Here is a 14,285-nt window from a genome sequence, read left to right as displayed (position 1 = left end):
TTCTTGGATTGGAAGAATCAATATTGTGAAAATGACACTAAAACCCAAAGCAATCTACAGATTCAATGCAATCCCTATCAAACTACCACTGTCATTTTTCACAGAACTAGAACAAAAAATTTCATAATTTGTATGGAAACACAAAAGACCCTGAATAGCCAAAGCAATCTTGAGAAAGAAAAATGGAGGGGGAGGAATCAGACTCCCTGACTTCTGACTACACTACAAAGCTACAGTAATCCAGACAGTATGGTACTGGCACAAAAAGAGAAATACAGATCAATGGAACAGGATAGAAAGCCCAGAGATAATCCCACACACATATGGTCACCTTATCTTTGATAAAGGAGGCAAGAATATACAGTGGAGAAAAGACAGCCTCTTCAATAAGTGGTGCTGGGAAAACTGGATATCTACATGTAAAAGAATGAAATTAGAACACTCCCTAACACCATACACAAAAATAAACTCAAAATGGATTAAAGACCTAAATGTAAGGCCAGACACTATCAAACTCTTAGAGGAAAACCTAGGCAGAACACTCTATGACATAAATCACAGCAAGATCCTTTTTGACCCACCTCCTAGAGAAATGGAAATCAAAACAAAAATGAACAAATGGGACCTAATGAAACTTAAAAGCTTTTGCACAGCAAAGGAAACCATAAAGAAGACGAAAAGACAACCCTCAGAATGGGAGAAAATATCTGCAAATGAAGCAACTGACAAAGGATTAATCTCCAAAATTTACAAGTAGCTCATACAGCTCAATATCAAAAAAACAAACAACCCAATCCAAAAATGGGCAGAAGACCTAAATAGACATTTCTCCAAAGAAGATATACAGATTGCCAACAAACACATAAAAGAATGCTCAACATCATTAATCATTAGAGAAATGCAAATCAAAACTACAATGAGATCATCTCACACAGGTCAGAATGGCCATTTAAAAAATATCTACAAACAGTAAATGCTGTACAGGGTGTGGAAAAAAGGGAACCCTCTTGCACTGTTGGTGGGAATGTAAATTGATACAACCAGTATGGGGAACAGTATGGATGTTCCTTAAAAAACTACAAATAGAACTACCATATGACCCAGCAATCCCACTACTGGGCATATACCCTGAGAAAACTATAACTCAAAAATAGTCATGTATCAAAATATTCATTGCAGCTCTATTTACAATAGCCAGGACATCGAAACACCCTAAGTGTCCATCAACAGATGAATGGATAAAGAAGATGTGACACATATATACAATGGAATATTACTCAGCCATAAAAAGAAACGAAATTGAGTTATTTTTAGTGATGTGGATGGACCTCAAGTCTGTCATACAGAGTGAAGCAAGTCAGAAAGAGAAAAACAAATACTGTATGCTAACACATATATATGGAATCTAAGAGGAAAAAAAAAAGGTCATTAAGAATCTACAGGCAAGATGGGAATAAATACACAGACCTACTAGAGAATGGAGTTGAGGCTATGGGGAGGGGGAAGGATAAGCTGGGACAAAATGAGAGAGTGGCATGGACATATATACACTACCAAATGTAAAATAGATAGCTAGTGGGAGGCAGCTGCATAGCACAGGGAGATCAGCTCAGAGCTCTGTGACCACCTAGAGGGGTGGGATAGGGAGAGTGGGTGGGAGGGAGACACAAGAGGGAAGAGATATGGGGACATACGTATATGTATAACTGATTCACTTTGTTATAAAGCAGAAACTGACACACCATTGTACAGCAATTATACTCCAATAAAGATGTTTAAAAAATAATAAAATAAAATAAAATTGTGTGTGTTTACGTTTTTGTGTGTCCAAAATTACCTGAGTGACATGCACTGTCATTTTTGACAAATAAAATGCAAATATGATACAAATCTCAATAGGGTAGCACTTGGCCTTTGAAAACAGATTTGATAGCTTTGTAAATATAGCTGTAGTAAAAAACATTTAAATACATAAATAAAATTAGCCAGCTCTCCCAACTTTATTCATTTTCCACAAAGGATCAGAGTGGCAACTATTTATTGCACATAGGAACCTCCATTCACAAATAATAGTTATCTAATCACCCCAATTTATGCTGATGTAACATAAATTGGCACCACACAAATTTTTGGATAATATGTTTAGATCACTACCTCTCCATTCACATAGTTATAAAAAATGGCTAATTCTGAAGGAACATAATATACTTAGACATCTTTTGACTTATGCATAGAATAATTTATAAAATACTGCTTTGTTTCTACATCTTCACCTTTTAATTTTGTATCAGAATTTCTCAACTTGATTGTGTTATAATTTTCTAGGTTTAAGTGTGCTGTTTCTAAGTCCTAAACAGGGAAACCAAAACACATTCAAGGGTCTCACAGTTGTAGATTTTACATGTTTTTTATATATAATTCATTAAATTTGGTCATAACACTTGGTCAAATGGCAACTTTTGAAAATGCAAAACAGGACAACTATGTTTATAATAGTTTACATCCCCCATATTGATCATAAAGCAAAATATATTGCTATTACCTGGCATCATAAGAAATGCCATATGCTCACAGTTTCATTTCCACTGTGTTGCTCTAGTACAAAATCCTAATTTAATATATTTGCTATTGTTTGACAGATTATCTGTTCTTATAGAGGCACAGGGTAGGGATATATATAGGAAAATGTGGCAGTATTTGATTTAAAATATGCAGAACACTACGAGCTCTTTACAAAATCTATACAGAAGAGAACTACTGTGAAGTTTACATTTTTAGTCTCCTTAATTAGGGACCTTTCCTAGGATGGAACTTTATCATAAACCTTTGGTTTATACTTGCCATTTTCAATATGCAGTAATTATGACTTAACAGTCAATTGGACCATATATAATAGTATCCACAGATTTCCATGAAGAATGAGGAAAAATAATGAAATAATAGACATTTAATTTTTTTATTCTGGAATTCTGCTGTGGTGTAGAACATGACTTGGAATACAGAGATAGAGAAGGCACAGTAAGAATGAAATGGATTTTATAATACTTCAGTGGCTTCAGTGGCTTTTATGATACTCATACCCTTTGATATATTATTATACATAATAGAATTTATCCTGAGGAAAAAACAATGTGGACAAATATTTATGAATAAGGCTTTTACAGTGGTATTATTTAGCATACATAAAACTGGAAATGTTGACTACATCACCGTTTTGTATTTGAAAAAAGAAATTGTGGTACATCTAAGTGACATAACAAAAAATAAGGTTGAAGAAGATTTACTGATATGGGGAAATGTTTACCATGTCTTGTTAAGTAAAAATTGGCAGAAATCAGCTCTTACAGTAAGACACCAATTGCATAAACGCATACTTACATAAGTACACAATAAAAAAAGAACTGCAAATATATAGCCTGTTTAGACATTGTAAGTGACTGCTAATATTTTCATACTTTTCTCCTTCTAGGCACAAGGGAAGAGTACATCTCTCTGTCCCCTTAAAGTAATACTTGACCATATTAACTGTATTTGGTCAATGGAATAAGCAAGAATAACATTTGTGGTCTCTAGGCAGGAATATTTAGCAGCCAGTGCATGATTTTCCATGGTTACCTTCCCAGTCATCAAACTTTGAAGTCTCATGTGGAGAATTTAGTGTCCTAAAAAGTGGTGGAGGCTCTACCAGTCTATATCCCTGAGTGAATACTCTAGGCATAGGCTTGCTGCCCATCTTTGTTTTACATTTAGCATGAGCAAGAAAAAAAGAACATTGCTGTTTTAAACCACTTGTATGTGCAGCTTGTTTGTTATTGCAAGATAATCTAGCATATCCTTACTGTTACATAGTACAAAATATTTTTGGTAGATCCCTTTGCTTGAGACATTATGAATATTCTTTTCTTCTGTATTCTTTTTTCTGTTTTTCCCAATTATTTAGGATGAGCATAAATATTTATGAAATAATAATAATGAAGGTTAAACATTAGTAAAGAAAATGAAAAAATTAATGAGTTCTGCTTTTGACAGTTACATAAAATTTATTTTAATAGACCACCAACAATCTCTTCATTAAAGTCAGAATTTCTAAAAAATACGTTTCATATGTCATTCAAGAAAATATGATCGTAGAAACTTGATTAGGATTCCTATGGATAACTGATATGGTTAGTAACAAGTTCTTATACAAAAATTTGCCCTGATGATGTACCAACCTTCAGACCTTAATTGGGAAAATTAGAAACGATCAGAGCCTCAAGAAGCTCTAACTAAAATTATAATGAACCATCTATTTCTAACATCTCTTAACATAAAAGAAGATTTTAAACATCTGAGATTATTTTCCTCAAACGTTCTTTTAAAAATAACAAGAAAAATATTCTAGACGCAGACCTACTAGAGAATGGACTTGAGGATACGGGGAGGGGGAAGGGTAAGCTGGGACAAAGTGAGAAAGTGGCATGGACATACATACATTACCAAATGTAAAACAGATAGCTAGTGGGAAGCAGCCGCAGAGCACAGGGAGATCAGCTCGGTGCTTTGTGACCACCTAGAGGGGTGGGATAGGGAGGGTGGGAGGGAGTGAGATGCAAGAGGGAAGAGATATGGGGATATATGTATATGTATAACTGATTCACTTTGTTATAAAGCAGAAACTAACACATCATTGTAAAGCAATTATACTCCAATAAAGATGTTAAAAAAAAAAATTCTATGAGAAAACAACAAAATGCTCCCAGACCACAGTACAATAGCAGTTATAATTTATTGACAACTGCATAGTGCCAGTCATTTTAGGTTCCCCATTGCTGATCCTCACAACAGCCCTGCAAGTTTAGCATTATAATTTCCATTTCATAAAGAAAGAAACTGAAACAAAAAGAAGTAAAGAGACTTGTTCAAAGCCACACGCAAATCTAGAAATCACTAACAGCGAGAAAAGGATAATAAAGGAATACTGTAAACAACTCTATGCACACAAATATGATAACCTACATGAAATGGAAAAATTCCTTGAAAGACACAATTCTCAAGAACTCACACAAGAAGAAATAGACAATCTGGATAGGCCTATACCTACTGTAGAAATTGAATCAATAATTAACTTTTCAAAACAGAAAGGACCTCAAGAAGCTCTAACTAAAATTATAAGGAACCATCTAAGGACCAGATGGGTTCACTGGTTAAGTCTACCAAACATTTAAGAAAGAAATTACACTAATTCTCTAAAATCTCTTTCAAAGGATAGAAGCAAAATGAATATTTCCTAACTTATTATATAAGGCCAGCATTACCCTAATATCAAAACCAAAGATATTACAAGAAAACAGCTCAATATTTCTCATCAACATAGATGTATAAATCCTCAAAAAAATATTAGCAAACAGAATTCAACAACATATAAAAAGAATTATACACCATGACCAAGTAGGATTTATCCCAGGTATAGAAAGCTGCTTCAACATTCAAAAGTCAATTAATGTAATCCATCACATCAATAGACTAAAAAAGAAAAATCACATGATCATATCAATGGATGCAGAAAAAGCATTTGACAAAATCTAACACTCATTTATAATTTTTAAAAAACTCTCAGTAAACTAGGAATAGAAGGGAACTTCCTCCACTTGACAATGAAAATCTACCAAAAAAACCTATAAATGAGAAACTAGAAGCTTTTCAACAAAAAAGTCCCCTCTTACTACTCCTTTTCAACATCATACTACAAGTCCCAACAAATGCAAAAAGACAGGAAAAGAAAATCAAAAGTATACAAATTGGGAAGGAAGAAATAAAACTGTCTTTGTACCCAGATGATGTGCTCATCTATTTAGAAAATCTAAAAGAACTGACAAAAATCTCTTGGAGGTAATAAGTGATAATAGAAAGGTTAGAGGATACATGGTTAATATACAAAAGTCTATCATTGTCATATGCAATACCAGTAATGAACAGGTAGAAACTGAAATTAAAAACACAATGCCATTTACATCAGCACCCCCAAAAATGAAACACTGAGGTATATATCTAACAAAACATGTATAATATCTATAAGAAGAAAACTACAAAACTCTGGTGAATGAAATCAAAAACTAACTAAATAAGTGGAGAGATATTCCATATTCATGATTAGGAAGACTCAATATTTTCAAGACCTCGGTTCTTTCCAACTTTTTCTACAGATTTGGTGCAATCCCCATCAAAATCCTATGAAGTTAGTTTATGGATATTTATAACTTTCTTCTAAAATTAATGTGAAGAGACAAAAGACCCAAAATAGCTAACACAATATTGAAGAAGAACAAAGTTGGATGATTAAGACCACCTGACTTCAAGATTTACTCTAAAGCTACAGTAATCAAGACAGTGTGGTACTGATTTAAGAACAGGCGAGTAGGGAATTTCCTGGAGGGCCAGTGGTTAGAACTCCATGCTTTCACTTCTGAGGGCACAGGTTTGATCTCTGGTTGGGGAACTAAGATCCCACAAGCTGTGCAGTATGGCCAAAAAAAAAAAAAGAAAAAAAAATCAAAGAATAGACAAGTAGATCAATGGAAAAGAAGAAAAGCCAGAAATAGAACCACATATATATAGTCAACTGATCTCCGAAAAAGAAGCAAAGGCAATACAATGGAGTAAAGATGGTCTTTTCAACAAATGGTGCTGAAACTGGACATCCCACATGGCAAAAGAAAAAAAAAAATTTAGACACAGACCTTACATACTTCACAAAAATTAACTGAAAATGAATCACAGGCCAAAATGTTAAATCCAAAACTATACATTTCTAGAAAATAACACAGAAGAAAACCTAGATGACCTTGGGTATGGTGATGACTTTTTAGATAGAACACCAAAGGCACAATCCATGAAAGAAACTGTTAAGCTGGACTTCATTAATTTAAAAATTTATACTTTGAGGAATTCAATGTCAAGAGAGACTGTTATCTAAAATATACAAAGAAACCTTAAAGCTGAATAATAAGAAAATAATCCAATTAAAAAATAAACCAAAACCTTAACAGACACCTCACCAAAGAAGATATACAGATGGAAAATAAGCATGTGAAAAGATGCTCCATATCATCTGTCATCAGGAAAATGCAAATTAAAATAATGAGATATTAAAATGGCCAAAATCCAGAACACTGACACCAAATGCAGGTGAGGATGTGGAGCAACAGGAATTCTTATTCATTACTAGTAGAAATGCAAAACAGTACAGCCACTTTAGGAGAAAATTTGGCAGTACCTTACAAAACTAAATGTACTCTTATCATATGATCCAACAATCATGTTTCTTGGTATTTGCACAAAAGAGTTGAAAACTTATGCCCACACAAAAACCTGCACAATATTGATAAGTTTCATTCATAATTGCCAAAACTTGGAAACAACCGAGATGTCTTTCAGTAGGTGAGTGGATTAATAATCTGTGGTACATCTAGATAATGGAATATTATTCTGCACTAAAAATAAATATGCTATTAAACCATGAAAAGGCATGGAAGAAACCTAACTAAACATTACTTAGTGAAAGAAGCCAATTTGAAAAGACTAGTAGGGAAGGAGAGATAATTTTCCCTCTACCCTTCTGGATTCCTTCCTGAGACTCCTGTAATAAAAGATTAACATGAGAAAAACAGGTTTAACATATGCAGCACACAGCATGAGGGAGAAACCTAACACAAAGTAACTAAAAATGGCAGCTTAGAATTCCAGTTCATATAGCATCTTCAACAAAAAAACAATACATTTGTTGACAAATGACAGGATAAAGGAAAGCAGTTTTAGGTTTCTAAGGGTGGCAAACTATGGGAAGTAAATATATGGAAGGAGTAAGGTTTTCTTGAAGATTCCTCTGTTGCCATCTCTGGGTTCAAAAGATTCTGTCTCCAGTAAAGGAGAATTTATATCGTGCCTTTAGGAACAAACTGGGGAGCTTTTTCTGCGTTTCCTGCTTCCTAATTACCTTCAGCACAAAATAATTTTTACATCAAATTTTTACATCATATTTTGGGATAACATATCCTGGTTTCTTTCAGCTCCATATTATAGGATTCCAACTATATGACATTCTGGAAAAGGCAAAACTGTGGAGACATTAAAAAATTCAGTGGTTGCTGGGGGTTAGAGGGGTGAATAGTTGGAATACAAAGGATTTTTAAAGCAGTGATGCTATTATCTATGATCCTATAATGGTGGATGCATGTCATTATACATTTGTCCAAACCCACAGGTTGCATGTGTTTCTTCACTTTTGGTGAAGAACACCCGGAGGGCATCCTAATGTAAACTATGGATTTGGGGTGATAATGATATGTCAATGTAAGTTCATTGATTTTAATATATCTTCCACTCTGGGACAAGATGTTGATAGAGAGGAAGGCTATGCTTGTGTGGTGACAGGAGGTTTATGGGAACTCTCCATACTTTCCCTTCAGTTTTTTGTGAAGCTAAAAACTATTCTTAAAAAGTCTATTTAAAAGGTGACATTTCAAGTTAATAAATAATGACTCCTTTTTTTTTTATAAATGGATAAAAGATTTGAATAGGAATTTCTCCAAAGATACACAAATGGCTAACAAGCCCATGAAAAGGTGCTCAACATCATTAGCCATCAGGCAAATACAAGTCAAAGCCACAAAGAGATAGCACTTCACATCCACTGGCATGGCTATAATAAAAAGACAGGCAATAACAAGCATTGATGAGAATGTAGAGAAATTTGAATTCTCATACATTATTGGTGAGACTATCCTCAAGGTTCACCACATTTTACACCATTTTGTTCCCCAAAACTTAGTACAGAGAAGATACTTACTGAATATTTGAACAAGTAATGATGCTTGTAACAATTTTAGAGCTTAATTCGTGAGAAACAGAATGGAGGAAACAAACTCAAAACTTGTCTACTAATTTAGGTTATTAAGGCTGTCACATTGTCCATACTTTAATTAATGTAATGCTCAATATATAGGTACTGTTTTCAAAACATCTAAATTAATATGAAAACCACTGTATTAGCCAAAATTGGATTATCTAACATAAAGTGCCTTCAGAAATTCAGGATACTCCATTTCTTCAACCTTTCCTACTGCAGTATATTTTAGGTATTCATGGACAATGTCCACTGGGGGATTTCCCTGGTTGGCAGGACACCAACATTTTGACTACTGTGACCTACAGAGTAGAAAAATCCTATATAGGGCAACAGGTAGAAAGTGTGTGGAACAGTGATTCAACTGCCCTGTTACTTTTTTTTTTTTTAAATACATTTATTTATTTATTTATTTTTGGCTGCGTTGGGTCTTCATTGCTGCATGTGGGATTTAACTAGTTGCAGCGAGCGAGGGCTACTCTTCATTGCGGTGTGCGGGCTTCTCATTGCGGTGGCTTCTCTTGTTGCAGAGCGTGGGCTCTAGGCACATGGGCTTCAGTAGTTGTGGCACATGGGCTCAGTAGTTGCAGCACACAGGCCCTAGAGAGCAGTCTCAGTAGTTGTGGTGCACGGGCTTAGTTGCTCTGCGGCATGTGGGATTTTCGCGGACCAGGGCTCGAACCCGAGTCCCCTGCATTGGCAGGCGGATTCTTCACCACTGTGCCACCAGGGAAGCCCCTGTTACACTTCTGTATGGTTTATTTTATCTGCCTTATATTCATTTGAGTATGAGTTTTTTAAGCCACCTTTTAAGTGTATGTCTATTAATTCTACCTCTAATAAAAGTTTTGACTATATATTGATTGACTTTTTGGTCAAAGAACTATTTGCTCTTAATCAAAATGTGATTTTGGCTGAATTTCTTGGAAATACTTTAGTTTTCTAGTCATAAAATTTTCTAAATTAGTTTGAGGACATCATTTATCTGGTGCTTTTTATGTCTCTCCAGGATTCCATCTATTCTTTTAGCAACATAGACTGATAAGATGTGTTTAACATATTATGAGACAACTGACTAAAATTTACTACGGTTACAAAAGGAGCAGAGGCTCTCCCTTTGTTTTTATTTTTGCTGGGAAGGGACAGTGTGTTGGAGGAGGTCACTGAAAGGAGGTAACCACTGGTTGACCTACAAAGTGGACTGCAAGCTGGACCCGGCAATCAGTGGCTCCTCACACCCTCCTCTTCACTTGGAATATACATTCTGCCCACTGTTCCCACAGTAGGAGTGGCTTCAAAGCCACAGTCTTCAGAGAGTAATGTGTTGTTGAGACCATCTGGATAGTATATATGACTGAACTTAATTAAGGTCTCTATATAAACTTTTATGATTCAGGCAGGTGGGTGCAGCAGTCAACTTGTCTTGTGGCCACCCAAAGCAAGCCTTGTATGTAAGTTCCCATGCTTATTAAAACTGCCACCTACCAATGTGGGGTAGTCTGCCTCTTTCTTGCCCTCTGGGTACAGGACCAGTTTCAGATTTCACCCAGGGAACTCCCAAGGGTGTGAATCAACATTGTGGCAGTGGCAAAGAACACTCTTCTGGGAGCACTGCTGAAGATACTTTGATTTTCAGAACATGAAATATGAGTATGAAGAAACTTTCCTTTTTGCCAGCTAAAAGAAATGAAACAAAACAACCTCTCTCCTCTACAACCTTATGCTCAAAACAGTATTGGGGTATTTCCTCTGCTTATCTAACAAGTGTTAACTGAGTCCTAATCATGCTCCAAATACTGGAGGTTGTGTCACTATTATGATTTAGGAAGTTGTTATCACTACAAACCATCCTGGGATCACTGGTCTTCACAAAGCTAACTACATTTCCTGTTGTTATTGTTGTTGTTGATGCTACTGCTGCTACTGATGTTACTGATGTCATCATATAATTGATCCAAGTAAAACTATAAGGAAGAGTAAATGTTTTTCCACCAGTGTTTAACAAAGTTTCTTATGATACAAATGGGAATGAAAGCATAGAATAGTACAAAGCATTCAGGAACTGGAAGGTAAAAATTTAAATAGTGGAAATAGAACTTATTAGCTGTGTGATTTGGGGGTGTTAATTAACTCCTCTTCAATTCCCTTACCTGTACGTTGGTGACAATAATGCCTGTCTTAATGGTTGCTATGCTGATTAAATTAAATAACGTATTAAGGTAACATTTTTTTTCTGGCACATAAAAGATGCTCAGTAAAAAAAAAAATGCTGGAAAAATTAATTTTGCAAAAATCAACTAAGAGGGTAGCCTCAAATAGTGCAACAAATTAAATTACACTTGAATTAAAACTTTAAATATTTAAAATAAAACTATAAACATATTAAAAGAAAATAAAGGTCAATCTTTGTATGAGTTCTGTATGAGGAAGAATTTCCTAAACTTTAACAAATTAAATATATGCAAAAATGGTACATTTCGTTACATCGATACATCAGTTGATGGGTGTTTATTTGAAGTAAATATTGGAAAGTAAAAAAAATCACAGGCACTATCTTAGCACTTTTGCAACTATACCTTATGCATAGCTGGAAAAATGTCGCATCATTCAGATTACACAACTAGCTCTTGTGAACCAATAGTAGGTCTGGTGACTCTGTATATCGTTTTGCCAACTCTGGAAAAGTGGGTATCTCTCGCTGCCTACACTAGTGACTTTACCCAACCTCAAGATTCAACATCTCTCTTCTCTATCTACCCTCTTTGTTTCCTACTATTTATCTTCATTCTTCACTCCAGCTATACTTCCCTCCATATCATACACTGTGCTAGTTAGAGTTCTTAAGCAAAGCCAACTTAGAGTCTGCTGGTCCCTCTTGTAAAGAAGGGCCCACCATGTTGACAATTAATTCATTTCTTAGCAGTATGAGAGGTAAGCAAACTATATATGGGTCACAAGTTACTGAGTTGAGAATGCTGCTACACATGATTACCATTGGCTATAGAGCCTGTCCCTGGTTCAGTAGGTTACAAAAGATAATATTCATGGCATATGTTTACAAACTATAGAGGCAAACATTAGTCTCATTGGCTTCCCTCCAGAAAACAGAGAACCAGGAGGGTGGTCTCTCTGGTGATATCTCATGTTGCTCTGTCCTTGTCTATGTCAGTCAAGATTCTATAGGTGACTTCACTGATGACACAAATAGAAGCCTATTAAATTTGCCAAAAATATAAACTGAAATGCAGTTATTATATTACATAATGGAATTATGATTCAAAATAGGCTTCATAGGCTGAGGTGATTAATGCGAAAGATTAATGTTAAGTTCTTCATTTCTGTTTATATATGCACATACCTATACATACACACACACATTTGAAAAGGTAATGGTGCACAAAATAACCTGAAGCGTTTTAAGAACAGTTTTCCAACAATCAGAACATTTTTACAACTGGATTGGTATAACTTTTAGATAGCAATTTCCTTTCCTCAATTGTTGAAGCAAATAACTAATGACCATATATCAGGAATGTCGCAGAAAAGATTTCTATACAGAAATAGACATTCTACAGATGGCCAATCAGAGCCTTTGGGACTCAATTTCCTTCAGACTATATGTTTCTAAAAAATTAATTTCCTTCTTCCTTCTAGTCATCTCTTCTAAAAGTAACTAAATTCTTTGCCTAAGGTTTTGCCCAGAGTTACCAGTTCACCAGTTCAGAACTAGACTGAGAATACACAGGAGCTCACCTGAGTGCCAGATCATTGCTCCTTCTACTACCACACTGCTGCTTTCCTTAGCAGTTACAGTGGGAGTTGTCACTGGGATAGTTATTCCCCTACCCTCCTGTTGTTCCACCTATTTGTCTCTACTTAGGCTACCTTTTTATTTAATTTTTTTTTAACTAAAAAAAAATTTTTTTGGGCCGCACCATGTGGCATGTGGGATCTTAGTTCCCTAACCATGGAGCGAACCCACGTCCACAGCATTGGAAGCACAGAGTCTTAAACACTGGACCACCAGGGAAGTCCCACTTAGGCTATCTTTTAATGCACTCTTGCAAGTGACCCATATATTTCTGGGAACACACAAGCAACTGATAAAAATATGCAAAAAGCATCCATGCACTTACCTGTTTTTATGTGAATTTTCCCATTTCTGCTTGTTTCTCAATAAAAATGAAAGGCTATTAAAAATGGAACTCATGTTACCCTTTGTTCTCTATGCATTTCCATTTAAAAATACTTCAGTCTTTCTTTTTACTTATACCAGAAAGTATAAGTAATAGGAAATTGCTTCCATAAGCCTTTACATTCATATATAAATTTTCACATTAAGAGCTGGAATAACCTGATATTTGTTGAATTATTGATATTCATACAATTGTTTGTAGACATTTGAATACCTCCTATTGAGAAAAGGCTGAATTGTTCAGAATCTTCTGAACTGCATATGCAAATACCAAAGAACAGGCATTTCTTGCTATTCCAGACTAAATGGCATTAAAGTGGCTTATCCTATGTTTACTTTGTGCATTTTACAGTTCAGCCACGTTATTTCAGAGCTATGTGCTCTTAAAGCAATGGCAGATTCAGAAGCCTTGGCATGATGTTCACTATAAAAGAGCAATAGAGAGAAATGCCTTGCGCTTTTACATGTAACTCTTAAAAGTGGTACTTGGCAGTTCACTTTCAGTAGAAGTGAATTATTATAGTAATCACTGTTTTATTTTAAAGGACTCATTCACTCTTATGACACTTGCGTACAAATGTTTTTGGAGCTTAAGTGGCCATCATTTCATCTTTCTATCCTACACCACTTATTAAAAAACAAAAAACAAAAACCTTGCATTAACTTTGAAGTTACCCTTCTAACCCCTGATCCCATCTTCTGAACATCAAGTTCTGCATTAGGAAGAACAACAGGCAAGGAAGTATGGTGAGGAAGCTGTTTCTCAGGGCAGCTCTTTTTCATGCTTCTCCTTGTGACCCTCTCTCTGAATCTCTCCACTGGGTTTACATCTCACTGAGCTTTCTTTTGATGGCTCTGAAGTGTTTGTTTCCAAAAAATGACAGATTTGCCCTGTCAGATTCTCATCAGAAACACATAAACAAGAAGTGCAGTATTAATAACTATCATCACCTCAACAAGAAAAATCTGAAATGATGTTAACTTTCCTCTTCCTCTTTCTAATATTTATATCTAGATGAGTACAAAAACAACTCCTTTGCAAATGCATTTCAACTGATTGACTTTACAGCGTTGCGATGAGAGCCAAACCTGCTCTCTAAGGACCCTTTGGTTCCAAACCTTTAAGTGCAGTCCATCATATTCATCACAATCAATCAATATTCCAGGCAAGGTTGCTACCCCCACATTGTCCTGGATCACAGCCCA

The sequence above is a fragment of the Lipotes vexillifer genome, unplaced genomic scaffold, assembly GCF_000442215.2.
Source record: "Lipotes vexillifer unplaced genomic scaffold, Lipotes_vexillifer_v1.1 scaffold405, whole genome shotgun sequence".
Taxonomy (NCBI): Eukaryota; Metazoa; Chordata; class Mammalia; order Artiodactyla; family Lipotidae; genus Lipotes; species Lipotes vexillifer.
Note: the sequence above shows the minus strand (reverse complement) of the source record.